Below are 14,353 nucleotides of genomic sequence, written 5' to 3'. Positions count from 1 at the left end.
TTCAAAGATTAATTATTTTGAGGTTTATTAATTTCACTCTCACATTTTAAGTACAGATTAATATCTGTTGGCTTCACTTAATTTCCTTTTACTTTTTTATCTAAATGGACTTACTCTGATGCTTAAATCAGAATCATAGAATCAAGGAATGTTTTGGAAGGGACCTTAGAGATCACCATCACCTCCGTGGGTGAGGACCCATGCCTGTATGCTCAGAGCCCCATCCAGCCTGGCTGTGAACCCTTCCAGGGGTGGGACATCCACAAATTCTCTGGGCAACCTGTGCCAGTGCCTCACCACCCTCACAGTAAAGAATTTCTTACTGATATCTAAACCCCCTCTCTTTCAGTCTAAAGCTATTGCCAGGTCAAGTATTTACCTAGGCAAGGATCATTGATTGCACTTATCACTTTTATGCTACCTTGATATTAATTTTTTAGTGATCTGCTTGTAATACCAGCTGCAGATGGAAAAGTGACATTTTTGGAATCTTGTTGACAATAATTATTCAGCAATCAAATCAAATATTATTGTGGGGATTTTTTTTCCCTGATTTATGTATTTTAAACCTTATGTAGTTTAAGTATCTACAAACAAAGAATTTACCACATATGCATGCTCAGGTTCTTCAAATATGAAGAACACTTAACATTTCTTGGGGCTTTTTATTTTGAGGGTTAAGCCGAAGAATTCTGGGGAGAGAGAGTGGCTTAGATTACACATCAGCACATAGGTCATAGTTTCAGTGGCTTAAGTAAAAAATGGTAGCTGTGTACACTATATGCAGCCTGCATGTAGCCCAGTGCTCATCACCTCAATTTATATCAGTGCAGCAGTGTACTGACAGTTTCCTAAAGCTTAATCAACCAATGCCTTCTATGCATTTGCAGTTAGATGAAACATGGAACACTAATGGAAAGAGATTTCATCACTACTACTAAATTAAGTTCCATTTAAAGGCATTTTCAGAGTGTTACATATATTTTGGTTTAAGGACCACTCAAGGCTCAAGTGTTTTTATAATGCTACTTTTGTGAAAAGGTTTTGCAGTCTTTTTGAAAAGGTTTGCTGCTCCTAATTTGCTGTAGCATTGTTCACTTGTATCTGACATGCTGCTGATTTAAATATTTTAGCCATGAGATGCAGGTCAAGGTGTACTGTTAATTATATATTGTCTACTGTTTTTTTTCCTTTGTAAAAGCTCTGTAATAGAAAAAAGATGAAAAGCAGAACAGCTGGCAGTGAACTACCATGAAAACACTGTTTTCTTTCTTCAAAGGCCTTGTTTACAAAATGTAAGGTCATTTTGGTTGGAATTGAAAATACAAGCACAATAAGGTAGCTCCAAGGAATCACTCTGAAGGCAAACTAAGGTAAAATTGGAATTAAACTTCAGTTAAATGCCTTTTTTTTCCTTCTTTTGCTCAGAAGGAGAGCAATTGGGAAACTTATGGAACAAAACTAAACTTCACATCCTCTTTCAAGGTGTTTTACATAGATACATACACAATGAATTGCAGTTATTGGTTAGGAAAAAAACAGTGACAGGTTTTTACCATGACTTTCAGCTCACATACCTCCTTCAAACCCAATGGCACAATAATTTGAAAGCCTTCAGAACTGTTTGCTTCTATCGGGTGATCTCTAAAAGTATATCAGTATATTCTGATTATAAAGGCAGGTTAAATTACCTGTTCGAGCTAAGCACTCACAAAATAATCAACCTATTTTTGTTTTGATTGGCCATACCAGCAGATTAAGCTGCTAATATGGAAAAAGACAGATGTCAATCACTCAGCATCTTAATAACCTGCTAATGACTAAGCTTATGCACTTTAATAATCCTGCTTATTTTAATGTTAAGGGGTAGAAAAGCTGAAAGAAAAACTGATTAGAGCAATGAATTGCTTGTTTTAAAAGATGTGATTTTAGCATAAATCTATTTTTTAAACTAGCTTGTGCTTGATTGCATGTAATTTTTTTACCAGTGAGGTATTAGTAGTAATTTTACTTAGAAGAAGAAAAACAATAAAAAAACACAGAAGAAGTAACAAAAAAACCCTCACAAAAAGCAACTGAAAAGAGACTCTTAAAAATATACATTAAAACTCAGGCCTTTAAGAAAGTATAGTTATGTCTTCTTTACTTAATAATGATTGCACAGTAAAGAGATGTAATGGGGTAAAGTCAGGATTCCCTCTTTTGACAGTCAGTGTAAGACTTTTGGTAGCAAAAGGGAATAGAAGCTGCTAGCAGAGTAATTATTTTGGGTGCCACCTAGGTAGCTAGGCTTCCTACATGTGTGAAGGGTACATCAAACTGGGAAAGGCAGTTTATCACGGCATCAATTTTTAAATATTTTTCCCTTATTTTTTTTGTTGATGGTTTTTGATTGCAGATCAAATATAGCAGTCAGGGTGCTGGAAGCCGAGTTGCAGCACGAGTAAGCCATTAGTCACCTCCTGCTGCATGCATTTCAGTTTGACTGATCTGCTGCTGCATGCTGTTCAAGCATGCACTCTGGATGAGTCACCGTCCCTGGAGGTATTTAAAAGGTGTCCAGATGGGGCATGGAGGAACACGGTGCGGTGGTGGATCGGCAGTGCTTGGTTGATGTCCAGACTCAATGACCTTAAAGGTGTTTTCTCACTTAAATGACTCTGTGATTATATGGACTTTTCCTGCAGTACCACAAAAGCTCAGGTGTTTATATATGACCACATTACACATGACTATTTAGACATGGGTGCGTTGGTGCTATGCAGGGCTGTGCAGCCAGGTAGTGGGACATGTCACATGAGGTCTGAACCTTGTGCTGTTGGAGGCTGAGCGTGGGCTATCTGTATCTGCTCTTAGTCCAGAGAGATAGCTCCTCTTCTGAGGATGTGTGCTGAACTGAATGAGCCATGTTGGCTAGCCTGGAGGTCATTCATCTACTCTGCAAAGGGCAGGAGGCCTTTAAAATCTCTGATTTAATGATTTATGCTGAGAAATGACCTCCAGATAAAACCAGATCCATTCTAAGCAGATGTATCAGTACACTGGGCTCCTACTCGCCGCTGAGTGACTTAATAATTTCATAATGTGGTCTCCTGCTTAAGCAGAAATTCAGAGGAGGCTCACTGACATAGTGTTTTGATTCATAGGTCTGGCTTCCACTCCAGCCTCCTCCTCCTTCCACTCCTAGAATCACCCTTTATAAGTAATCTATATGGAGTATCTATCTCTCTATATAGGTAATCTTAAATATTTATATGGCTTTAACTAATTGTATACAGAAAGAGAAAGGCAATAAATGAAACTTGAATGAATTACTTATGCACTTCTAAACATGAACATTTCCAAGCTCAGGGGACTTGAAGTACTAGGAAAGTTTCTAAAATGTCACTAAAAATGTGAATGTCATGACTCATCTCCCTGAGGTTATAGAGGAGTATACAACAAAGTAGGGAATTGCACACAAAGGAGCCATGTAACACCCATATGTGTTCTCAATGCTATTTTCCCCCTGATCTGCAGACTTTTGCAATTAAGAAAGGTAAAACTGCAGATATGTCACTTAACTCTACTGGAGTGCACGAAACCCAGTGGTTTGCTTTTTATCTTTGGTGAAGCAGACAGAGTAACAAACTTGCTGTCTTGGACGAACTGTTAGGTAAGGAAAGTCTGGGGTTTTAGATGTCCCAGTTTTCCTTTCTCTAAGCTCATGAACCCCCTCTACTGTCTTATTCTTTATTCCACAGTTTCTTCATACAAGAATAGGGTAAATTTTGATTTTCATAAAGGTTATAAACCCTCTCTGAGGCACCCTAAAATTATTAACTCATGTGTTATGAAATATATTCTTTGAAGTAAAATTTGACCAGATGTACAACTGGATATATGTGTATCCAATTATCTATACCCGCTCTATACATAAATCTGTATATGTATATGTGGGCATAGTCTTTCCACAGTGAAATCCAAAACTTGATGTATTTACTAGATTTACCAAAACTCATAAAAATATTTCAGGAAAAGGAACAAAATAGAGGGGTTTTTCTCTGTCCTGGCCCAATATGGAAGTGAAAATATCTTGCTTTCTTTTTTTTCTGGGATGAAGGAGCTACACATTTGCTGTTTACCTCACAGAGAATGAGCCAAGTGCTTGACAGGTGACTGTAAATAGTAGATTGTGGCAGAGAATTTCAGATGAAGGAAGACATGAATTTGTCTAGAAATGCATTTAGACAGAAAGACAGGGTTGTAGGTAAGTCAAAATAACAGCAGTGTACTATCAGAGGGTGGGAAGAGCCACGTTTGAACAGAAAGACCTGACAAATATAAGATTAGGCTGGCAACACATTTTCCAAGATAATAGAATCATCAGACCTGGAAAGGCAATTTCAAGGCGTCAGGGTGGGTTTTTCTGTTGCTGTTGTTTTTCACCTGAGGTGAAGTGTAGTAACTAGGAGGAGGTTGGAAGCAATGATGTCTTTAACTCTAGATTTCTTCAAGGCAGAAATAGAAACCAATTAGTCCCCTCATTCTGTAAAACTTACCCCATAGTACCACAGATGCTCAAATGTTCATATATCAAGTTCCTCATGAGTATTTAGACCGATGTTTATTGGTACTGAATCTCCCAGACATTGCCTGCAGCCCCAGCTGCCACCAGGTCACTCCACAGCTTGAGTCTGTCTATTTGCTCAGTGCCCTCCCAGATTGGTGTCACCTGCAGACTTACTGGCAATTGAATTGCCACAGGAGGAACAACCCTGACAAAGAACAGCATGAAAGAGGGTTGTCTTAATGAGAAGAGTCGGTCTAGATGTCAGAGAGTACCTCCAGTTTACCTCAACCTCTTTTCTATTCTTTCTTTTGTGCTAAGAGCATTTCCTTTTGAACATTGATAAACTCCATGATGAAAGGGAGCTCTCAGCTATTGCCAGCTGCACAGCCTCTCTCACACCTGTGCTGTGCTGTGCTCTTGCCTTGGCATGAATTGAGGATGTTTTCAGCTATAAGAAAATGAAGCAAGGTGAGAAACAGAGAGCTCTCTGACTTTTTAGATTGTGTTGTACTGTTCTGTCTCTTAATTACTAGTTAAGTGGAAGCTGATTAATGCTATGAGATCTGAAGCTTAATAGAGATAAAACAAATGTTCTTCATATAATGGAAAAACAGTGAAAGCTTGGAAATGCTCTAAATCTTTGCTACCAATAAGTAACCCCAACCCTCTTGTGATCACTAAGTGTCCCTAAGGATTTCAGCACTAATTTGTTTGACTTTTAGTTAAAATTAGGCAATCAATTTCTTCCCCTAGGTAGTTGCTTAAGGCCACTTTCATTGTACATTCAATTTGCTCAACTTCTCTGAAGAGAACTTTAGCATAATGCCATGAGTTAGATGTTAGCCATGTTAGATTTGGAAATTACAGTTCTGACTTTTGTTTCTTTACTCTAAATTTACTTTCTGCGGGTGAACATATTAGTGTTTCATGTCTGTATGTGTTTATTTCTTCTTTACAAAATGAAATATTTATTGGGTTAAAACAATATTATGTTGCTTGTATTATCTAGCTTTAGCTATACGGAAAATCAAATTAGGTGATGGCAAATTTTATCTTTACAAGCTATGTATATTTGGACTATCTTCCCAAGAAACAACTCAGAAACTATTATGGAAAGTTTGCAAGCATAATTCCTTCAATTTAAACAATGATACATGCAAAACTAATTTGGATTCCTTATGCCTTTTCAAACACTACTACCTGGAAAGCTGGAGTTCTTAAATTAAGTCCAAATATTTCTACTTATTTGCATTTTTTCTCAGACACAGAACTCAGAAGTAAGTAAGCAGTTAGAGCGGATTACTTTCATTCCTTGAATATGTAAACTCATTCATTTTGAGGAATGGTTTCACTGAATACAGCTAAGATATTGATTGGGAAAAATTTCAGGGTCAAACTCTAATGCTGTTTAGCTGACATTCATTTGTCTTATTTCTAAGCTCACATTAATTCATTAACTGCTTAAATAATTGCTTGATTTGAACACTTGCATTTTAATATTAATCAATTCAGTCATTTTTAAGAAATATAGTACTCAAAATGAGATTCAAACATGACACCAAAGCAATTTATTAGGTAATTAAAATTATTATTAGATGTGAAAAATTGCACACTTTAAATAATTCAATTAAAATGTGATTACCTCCTCAGTCTAAAATTTTAAACTACTCCAGAAAGTCTCCCGTTAAGAAATAAATAAACAAATAAAACCCCAGAAGATGACTATAAATGTTTGGGTTCTTTTTTCCTTTAGCCATTGCCATTAAGTGTTTGAGGATTCACTTTCCAACCATGGGTTTCACTTTGAGGCAGCAAGTTTTTCTGCTGACTAACAATAGGCAAAGCAAGGAGCGTTTCAAATGGGAAATAGTGAGATGCTCCGATGGGCTCTTGGCTACAGCCTGTTGCTCCCTTAATGGGACATGTGGTGTTGTGCAAAACAAAATGGACTGGTACCCAAATCACTGACTCCACGAGTTAGAGCCTCCAAGAAATGAGGAACACTAGGAGACCACAGAGAGTAAGAACAAAACTTCATACATCTTTATTTATGGCTACTGAAATGAGCCATGCTTGGTTCGTGTGAGTAACAGGGATGAGAAGCAGTGGTGGGATTACTTGCAGCAGAAGGGTAAACTTTCCAGTAAGCACATTCTGCAGCATCTCCACTCCTGGATGTACTGCTGGGAGGTTAATGACCTGGAGACTGAGCCTCTTCCTCAGCTGCTAGCTGAACTGATTACAGCTGAGCTGCACAAGCAGGTAGATTTAACTGGAGAGAGGTTTTCAAAACAGCTGCTATGCATACCAATACACTGGGTGGGATAAAGCTCACTGAACTTCAGGCGCTGCAAATATACTCTCATTATAACTATTGTACGGGTTTTTTCTATACTCAGAAGAACTGGACAAGGACACCTGGGGCATGGTTTGTCCCATTCTACAACAGAATATACTCACAGATACAGCCATGATGCTAAACAAAGTGCATCCCTAGTTTACTCCTTGATTTTACACTGTGTTTGAAACTGCATTCCCACCATATATTTTTTACTATTACCTTGAGTGAAGCACGTAATTCTACCAAAAAAGAGGCCTGGATGTGGTTCTAAGTGCTACATCCTAGAGGTAACTTGCCTTTTGCACTCAAGTGGTTCCTCAACACTGGTCCAATAGCCCATGCACAGCTATTTCCAAGTCAGGGCAGATCAAAGGCATACAACACAAACCTGAGAATGAAGTTATAAAAACAACACTGGCAGACTTAAAAGTGTCTCTCCTTGTCTTTCAGCCACATGCATGGTTTGGGGTGGAAGGGAGCTGCAAGGGAGACCCAGGCCTTAGGGAAGTCACCAGTCTGTAAGTCCTACCCAGTGTAAATACCAGGTTTGGAGACACTTGGCCCTGAGGACTTACTCCCTATGTGTAATGGCAATAGATTCAGAGATAATAGAGGTCTTTCTCTGGAAAGAGTTTAGAAAACTAAGTTAGATTTGATGCTCAGCCTCAAAATAGTCCCATTAAAAGCAATGCTTCTCACCTTAGCATCCAGAGAAAACTTGATAATAAGCCCCAGAATTTTTCCCCCTCTAAACTAGCTCACAAAGGACAAGAAAAAATTTTGCAAAAATGTTGTTAGCTCAGTCACACAGCATGGAGGTCAGGAATCATTTAGCACGAAAGTGGCCGAGAATGTTCTACTGCATTTGTTGTCTGATCAGTAACTGCTTAGAACTGCACAAAATGAAGCACTACAAAAAGTTAAGTGCAGCTCAATTTGCATTTTGATCTGCAGTTTTAAAAGTAAGCTAGTTCTTCAGATTTTGAAAAGAACAGACTTTTTGCATGTTAATGAAAGTATATATAGACACTCATGTAGTCTAAATTCTACATATATGCATACCTGTATGTATACACATACACATATATACCTATATATATATCTATATCGATACATATGCCTGTATGTATATACATACACATATATGCCTATATATTTTTTATTTATTATTACATAAAATTTTATACAAATATATTTTGGCAGGAGTTTTTTGTTTTATTTTGTTTTTTTCCAGGGTAATTCTGAAAACTCTAAAAGGTCTTGGATTACCCTACAGCTATTATTGGTGTCTACTTTCTGTCCATCTAGAATAAGAGGAAACAGATGTTTTCTCTTATTCTTTGGGAAATTCTATGGAAAACGACAAGATATTAGAGAAAATTATCAAATTCTTTGAAATATATGGATTTCAGCTGAATTTCCAAGGTTGCCTGATTTTACAAGAAATACCACATGTGGTTGGGATTTCAGCATTTTAAATGGTCTCAGAATTGGATGCATTGTCTTCTACCTAGAGAGCAAGAATTGGATGCATTATTTTCCACCTTCATTTTCAAATACTTTTAATAATACATAGATAAATGAAGAAATCTCATTTGTGAATGAAACAGCAGCCAAGAATTAGTGATAAAAGTAAAAGTAGTGAAAAGGCAATTTGAAAGGGTCTTGTCAGGTGAAGAGTATCTTTGATTATTGCACAGATAATATCACATTAAAAGGTATAGTTGCTTGCCTTAAATCTTGATAAGAAAAATATTTCTCCAGAAGGTATATATATTTCCTTTCTGAGGAAAAAAACTATGAAAAAGACAGAAGGTTATTGCTTTACAGAAATCCTGTATTCAAGTAATTGCTGTTTACATAAAGACCAAGCTTGTAGTTTGTTCTTTTGCTTGACAGCATTCCATTTGAATTCATGACTGTGTGTCAACACCTTTAGGAATTTCTAAATAGCTTTATTTTCAACTAACAACAGTAGTAATTTCTTTCTTTTAAGCTCTGCTTCTCATGTGCATCCATTGAGTTTCCTCCACTTAGTTTTGGGGTTGCTCACATCATTCTATGTTGAATGATGTGAGTAAAGGAGAAATTGCTGTGAATTACTGTTACTACATTCTGATTGCAACTAAACAAATATCAAAATTCCTCCCTCCTGCAGCATAAGTCATATCAGGGTGAGTCCATCATACCAGTCATAATAAGATGAGACATTGTAACATATATCTGCGAGGGGCAACAGAGGTAAGGTCATTGGTGAAAACCTCTGGGATAACTCAGAGCATGGTAAATACTTCTGTGAGTTTGTAGTTCTAACTCAGAACTCAAAGACAAAACACCAAGGGAGTGTGGCACAGCACTAACTAATGCAGTCATCTCTACCTTTCAGCAGAGATAATGAGTTCAGGTGTAACTATAACAGTACTTTCATAAATGTTTTTAGATCTATTCCGTGACTTGACCATCTTAAGTCAAACTCCATAAGTGACAGAGATCCTTTGGTCACGTCAACATGTAGATGGACCTTATTTACATTGAGTCTGCACTAATAAATACAATAAGACTCAAAGCATTTATATTAATCAAAGGTTATTACTCCTGTAAAATTTACTGCTTTAGTCACTATTTCTAGGGTGAAGAACCCCATTGGAACCATGCTAAAACTTTCATTTGAATTTGAGAAGCCTGAGTTTCATCTGGAGCTTCCATATTTTCTGTATTTGCTCTCAAAATTTTTGTTAAGTTTGGAAATGTAGCAATAAATAAACATTTCTAGAGTATATATATATATATTAAGAACATAATTCTAGTAGAATATTTATGTAACAATAATAATTCTGAATGCAGCTTTGAGTTAACTTCCTGCTGAAGAATGAATGATGTGGTATCCAAACTATGATGCTGAAATAGTTAGAGCACCTTAAGTGTAGCATCAGTGAAGCATGAATTGCTGTCTAATTATCATAATTGAAGCTCTTGCAATTATGCTATCATTTTATTTGTATTTGCACATTTGGTTGAGGTATCAAGGTATCCCATTTTTATAGGTTAAATCTGTTCTGTTCTCATACTTGAGATTGAATTGTGATCAGTGACTATCTTGTTCTGGCAGGAGACATTCTGCAGGAATGGTTACAACATCATTTTGAACTTTAGACAGATCCTCATTCTCTGGGATATGTCATAACAGTAGGTCTGAAGATGCTTTTCCACCCCTTTGGTTTACTTAGATTATGAGTATGTCCTTTTGCTTACACATTGTAGAAATACAGAAACATATAGAGCTTTTTCATACCAGTAGCAACCAAAATTTCCTATTATCTCAGTGCTGATTCTTATGAAATAAGTGTGTTATTTACAGCTCTAGTTTAGTGCTGTCTCATTAAATAAGCACCCTAGGAATTATTAACTTGGTGTGTATTTGATCACTTGTAAATAGGTAGTTTTGCTTTTAATGAAGTAACAGTAGTTATTGTATACAGTCAAAAAATCAAACTGAAAATAGATAATTTTTAGATCATGTTTCTAGAACTTTCATCCTGAGGTATTGGAGATGTGACCTTTTCTAGGATGACTACAAAAGAAAGGTATGCTAATGAGTATTACCTCACTGATTTCTTGCTCTCTAGCCATCCTTTTTCTCTCTGCCTTTGTGGCTTCTATTTGCCTTTTTCTGTTGGCTCTGAACTGGATAATAGCTCTTCATTATATGCTTTGTACAAAGCTGAGCACATGAGATATCTGATCTCTGACTGCAGCTGCGAGGCACTTTGAGACAAAACACTCTGGTACATGAAAGCATTCATATTTTCAATATACTTTGTTTCATCTTCAAAATAAGCCTGTGCACCTTTGGAAAGCTGCTCTTAATAGGGTCATAGTGCCTATTGTTCACCACAGCTACCCAAGTCAAAGTGTAATGCAGTCCCTAAATGTTACTAGGGATCAGGAGGTGCCTACTTAATGGGATTAACAATGGTAAATTGACTGTACTCTTGAGCTCTAACTTCAGGCATACTGAGGTTGTCTTAATTGTACACCATTTTCCAGGATGGTCCCATTTGTTTTCTGATGTTGAAAGAGCTATAAATTATTGCTGGAAATATAGAGCAATAGTTTATGTAGACATAAAAGTTGTGATATCAGAGGAGGGAGAAAGACAAGGCCAGAAAATAGGAGGTTCCTGCAAGTAAAGATATTTCAAAGTATTTTAGGATGGAAAAAACCTGATCATTGAGTCCAAAGATGCTCTTTTATTATATAAGCTAATTTCTGGTCAAGTAAAAAATATAGAATGACTGATTAATACCTAACAAAAAAACCCCAAACTTTAAGAAAATTAGTCAGAAGTTCCAGAGGTTTTAAGGGAAGGAGCTGTGAAGGAAGATGGAAGCATGTGCATGTAAGGGATAAAAAGAAGAAAAGAAGAATAAAAAAAATCTCCAAGGTGAAATCACATGACAGCCAAAAAGATGTTTCGATGCAGAAGAGTGTAGATCACCATCCCTTGTATCAGATAAAAAGCAGAGGGATTTTAAAGCTTTTAAAAGGACATAAAAGTGTATTGGTTAAACTAGGATTTTCCAATAGCAGAAGCAAGGGAAAATGCAGGAACTTACTGTTCCTTAAAAGCATTAGTATCCATTCATTCAGTAATGTCTACAAGGTAGGAAATAGGCACATTTTTATATCTATGGTTTACAGGTGTTAAACAATAATCTGAGTCTGTGAGTAGTACCAGTCAGAACAGGATTCACTGTATTAGCTCTCACCACAGGTTACAATCTATTTCTGGAATTTTCTTTCTTCTTTTGTTTTTATTTCTTTTGGTTTTTTTGTTTTGTGGTTGTTTTTTTCCTTGACTGGAAGATTTTCAAGTTTCTTCTCCAGTTGTGTTTTTAAAGGTGTCTTAGTTGTTGCATTTATTATGTGAAGTGATCACAATGATTAAATCCTGAAATTCAATATGCCTAAAAAGTAAATGATGGCACTTTTAAGTAAAGGCACTTTAAATTTCAATTCATGAATATGACATCCAAAAAATTAATAGAAGTTTGTTAGTTAAATCAGTGAGCAAAACTCATGCCTAATCATCTGACTTGAGAAAAGCAGAGCATTTATTTTAAATTGGAAATGTTGAAATGTCTTCACTGCAGCTCTGTGCAAATAATCACTTGCCAATAACTATTTTCTCCAGAAAAATGTAAGCAAATGTTACAAAATGGACATCTAAGAATTTTGAACAAATGTTCTTGAAGAAATTTAGGGACTTCACAAAGAATAAAATATAAAGTTTATTGAAAACTAGGGTTAGCAAAATATCTTGTCTATTTCTTTTGTTTCAATTTGTAAGTGCCAGCATGTTACCATACAAAACAAAAACTAACAAAAACCCCCAAACAAAACAAACAAACCCCTCCCCCCAAAAAGAAAACAAAAAACCCCCACCAAACCAAAGTGAACCAACCAACCCAAAAATACAAACCCACATCAGCAAAAAAACCTTCCTAAAATTCAAACCAAAAAAATCAATGACTGAATTCTGGTTCTCAAAAAATATTAGTCTCCTGTGTGCTCTGTGAACCGCTAACTGGATGTTGTCTTGGGTTTTCCACTCTTCAAGAAAGTGTTTGTCTTCTGCCACTGAAAGGTCAATAGATGCATCAGGTCAATAATTTCTAGAACTCGAGGTATGCAGGTACAGAAAGAAGATAAAGCCATACTTATCTTGGAAGATATTCTTGAAGAGTCATTATCTTAAGGTGTTGGTATTATATGATTATCATATCATTATATCACAGTATGTGTTGTGTGTGTACATTACACCTAGTCCAAAGAGACTGCAACAGGCAGTCAGTCATCCACAGCAACAAGGTATGAAATTTCATCCACGGGTATGAAATGCTTGAAAACTGCCTTTTCTGGCCAAAAAAGGGGAGAAGACACAGTAGTGCCAGTGTGTCTTCTACTGTGTCTTCTACTGTGTCATCACTGTGTCACAGTAGCATCCAAGATCTCTCCTAATTTATGAAGTTCACCAATCATCCTCTGGGCAAGATAAGAGACCATCTCTGCACTATGTCTGCCCTGAAGTGCACCACATGTATTATTGCCATCCCACTTTTAGCTCACGGGGCAGCTGGGCCCCACACAGCCACTTGCTCCCCGTGGGATGAGGGAGAGAATCATAAGGGTAAAACTGAGAAAACTCATGGGCTGACATAAAGACAGCTTCCAAGGTACAGCTAAAGCCATACGTGTAAACAGAGCAAATTAAGAACTCATTCACCACATTCCATGGGCAGGCAGGTGTTCAGCCTCCAGGACACCAGGCCCCCATCACGTGCAATGATGACTTGGGAAGACAAGCGCCATCACTACCACCTCCTTTCTTCTTCTTCCACCATTTTTATTGCCAAGCAGAATGTGATATGGTTTGGGCTGAATATAAATACAGTCTGACACATTTGATCAGCAGGAGTCAGAGCTGTGTCCCCTCACAGCTTGTGTACCCCTGGTCTGCTTGCTGGTGGGATGGGATGAGAAGCAGGAAAGGGTTTATTGCTGTCTAAGCACTGCTCAGCAATAAAGAAAACATCCCTGACTGTTTTCATCATAGATCTAAAACACAGCACAGTAGAAGCTAAAAAAAAAGAAAAGAAAAAAAAAAGAGAGAACTCTTAGCCTTTCAATTCTGCTCCTCTGAAAGCTTAATAGGATAATAATAATTCACTGAATTTAGTGAACTGATCAGAATTCTGCAGTAAGTATATGCAGTGAGTCCAGCAATGTCCCAAATTCATAAACTATTATTATGCCATTATATAAATTGATGGCATGTTCTCTCTTGAATCTTGTGCTCAATTCTGGTCACACCATCTCAAAGAAAGAGATAACAGAAATAGAAGATGTCTGTAGTAGGGCAATGAAAATTATTAAGGGCACAAAAACACTGCCATGGGAGGAGACATGAAACAAATTGAGGCTGTTTAATTTCAGAGTTAAGTAAGAGTTGATGTCACAGGGGCTTATTAAATCAGAGATGTTATGCTGGTCAAATGAGTGTTTCTGTTTGCTCCTTCATGTAATACTGAAGGAACATATAAAGGAAAAAAAATCTATCATTTGAAATGAAATATAATTTTTATACAACATATTTCTGAAACAAACCAAGGAGCTCAATGTAACAGGCTACAAAATGACTCAGAAATAGCCTCCAGCACTCTGAGAAATTAATATAAAATCTTTAGCTATATTTGATAGAATATAAAACTGGAGAGAATAAGAAGAAAGAGAAAAAATACAGGACTGTCTAAATCATGGCCCTTCCTGTGGTTCACCCATGTTTCATGGGCTGTAGTGCACCTGCTCTCACCCTCACACAATGTCTTGTTTATACTTTTCAGATGTTTGCCCACAAGTAGATGGTGAAGATAAACCACAGGTGTTTAGTTCTATGATTT

The sequence above is a fragment of the Melozone crissalis genome, unplaced genomic scaffold (genome assembly GCF_028551555.1).
Source record: "Melozone crissalis strain CALT ecotype California unplaced genomic scaffold, PUWL_Pcris_2 ptg000008l_1, whole genome shotgun sequence".
NCBI classification, from domain to species: Eukaryota; Metazoa; Chordata; class Aves; order Passeriformes; family Passerellidae; genus Melozone; species Melozone crissalis.
Note: the sequence above shows the minus strand (reverse complement) of the source record.